Here is a 2,629-nt window from a genome sequence, read left to right as displayed (position 1 = left end):
TGAAGGAGTAGTAGTATTGCTTTTGTTTTCTTCCAGTTTAGTCATCAAATTTTTTAACTTTGAAAGTATATCAGAAATCTCATTCTGTTGAGAAAGTGGCATTTCATTTTGTTTGCTAACCTGCTCCCGATCTTTATTACCATCAGAAAAACCCCCTTCATCACTGGAATCCGAAAAATCCTCTCCTATCTCAGACACAAGGGGAGGAGGGGGCGGAGGAAGGTCCTCTATAGGAGACTCACGAAACAAAGTACGAAAAGCAGCAGAATGATCGGGAGCAGAATTCGGACGCTGAGGACACGCCCCACTGTCACTTTCCGTCTCAGATTGCAATGGTTCCAGGGCAAGGGAAATTAATTTACAAAGAGACCAAACACGGACAGATATAGGGTCTCCATGCTGATGAGCTCTTCTTAAGGCTCGCATAACCTGTTTCCAAACTTTTAAATTTAACTGGTTATGACCAGTAGGTTGAAACCAGTAACAATGTTTACGTACCAGCGCAAACAATTCATCAAAAGATTCCTGTTTCACTTTTACTCCTGAACGCCATAAGAACTGTTTCAGGAGTTTACTATATTGAAATTCTACTGAATGGGAATTCCCCATTACAGTTACTCTACTGTTGCCGAAGGTTTCGCTTACTCTGAGCGGACCAATTTTCCCTTCGGTCCCGCGATCACGCGATTACTTACCTTCAGGTCCCTGTTCGGGCGCCAAATGTTGTAGTTTCTTAGGACAGGGCCGAAAGTAAGCTCCATCACACGAGATGAATTGGGCCAAAGCACAGCAGTAGAGGGCTGCCGCTCGCTCAGGCAAAACAGCGCCGTCTGTCTTGCTGTGGTAACTTTTATTAAACCATTATCTAGATTTACACTTTAAGACTTGTTTTCTTAATATTTCAGAAGTGCCAAAGCAGCAACCTATGTTTTTATTAATTATACAAGCAATAACTGGCTTTCGTGAGCACCTGCCGTGCTTCGTCCTTGAGCGCAAGAACAGCACAAAGTTCCCACCATTATTCTGGTTATACTGAAGTAGCACAAGGACACTTCCTTGCGTTCCCACCACTCTGATTATGCTGAGGACATCTCATGGATCAGTGCCCAAAGCACTCAATGCTTCTTTTGCAGGCCCCCGGTTTGCCGGAGTGGCGCTCGAAACATTCAGAACTGTTCACAACTCTGGCTTATTCGCATGCCCCCGGTTTGCCGGGGCGGGCGGGGGGTGGGGGTGGGCTCAAAGCAATCAGGACTGTTTGCAGTTCTGGCTTATTTGCCAGCCCCCAGTTTGCTGGGGGGGGTGGGCTCATGGGTCACGTCTCCTTTCCATGTCCTCAGTTATCCCACTACAGGTTTGGCAGAAGCCTGAGGACAGGACAAGGCCAGACCATTTCTGGTCAAGCAAAAACTACCTTCCAAAACAAAAAGCCAGAGACTTTGCTTATCAGGAGATACCAAAAGACACACGATGCCAACTCTCAAGCTAAGGCCAACAGACCCAACCATTAAGGAGGAGAGCACATTGTGGGGAGAAACAGACCAATTCAGATCAGCTCAACAACCAACAGGAAATAGCTCTTTCCAACCCAGACCTATACAACTGCCCAAGCCCATAGTTTCCCAAAGAAGTACACTCTCAAAAACACCTCAAGCAGCCAGCCTTTGGGTCTTGTTCAAAATGAGAGTAATAGCAGAGCTAAGAAAAACTTTAACAGAAATGAAGTCTCTAGCCAGGAGTCCAAGAACTCCAAACCAGGAACCAGAGTTCATGCTGGAGGTAGATTCTTACATGGTTCCCCTATGAACAGAACCTCACACAGTCACCTTAAAGAAAAATCCACACACAAGGAACGAAATCACCACAGCTTCTGTAGGGAAATAACCCCATGGAATTCTTCTGGAAGTAGCCAATATAGTCCCTCTGAGAGGAGCCACCACAGGGCCTCTGAGAGGAGATGTCGCAGTCCCTCTGAGAGGAGATGCCACAGTCCCTCTGAGAGATGTCACAGTCTCTTTGAGAAAATCCGTCGCGGTCCCTCTGAGAGGAGAGGACACAGTGCTTCTGAGAGAAGACCGTACAGGCCCTCTGAAAGGGGCAGACACAGTCATTCTGAAGAGTGGACACAGTCCCTCTGAGAGGAGCCACCAAAGTCCCCTCAAGGAGAGACTCAAGCACAGCTCACCTAGCGAGAAGCCCAGATATAGTTTAGGTAAAGATTTCAGGAGTAACTCAAACATGTCTCCTAAAGACCACACAAAAATCCCCAAGGGAGGGCAAGTTTGGAGGCCTGACGCTAGAAGATGGGAAGAGACCCGCCCCAGTTATTCATTGCCTCACTCAAGTCTCCACCAAGCTGCCTTTTCGTGGCTTCTTTCCTGCTCAGCCACTGGCTTCCACTTTCTGCGCCCTCAGCAATAAAAGAGTTTCTACCTGAGGGGAGGGAGGGAGGGAAGGCGGGAATGGCTCTGTCATTTCCCTAAGATAAATAAACGGGTAATAATTGTCCTTCCTGTGCACCTAGAAAGACCACTCGTCGTGCCCGGTGGAGCATGGGGGCGTGGAGGGGCAGGAGAGGTAGTGCAAACGGAGGGAACGAGACGGAGGGACTCCGAGGCCAAACAGCAGT

This window comes from Neophocaena asiaeorientalis, unplaced genomic scaffold (genome assembly GCF_003031525.2).
Source record: "Neophocaena asiaeorientalis asiaeorientalis breed wild unplaced genomic scaffold, Neophocaena_asiaeorientalis_V1.1 scaffold345, whole genome shotgun sequence".
In the NCBI taxonomy this organism is placed as follows: domain Eukaryota; kingdom Metazoa; phylum Chordata; class Mammalia; order Artiodactyla; family Phocoenidae; genus Neophocaena; species Neophocaena asiaeorientalis.
Note: the sequence above shows the minus strand (reverse complement) of the source record.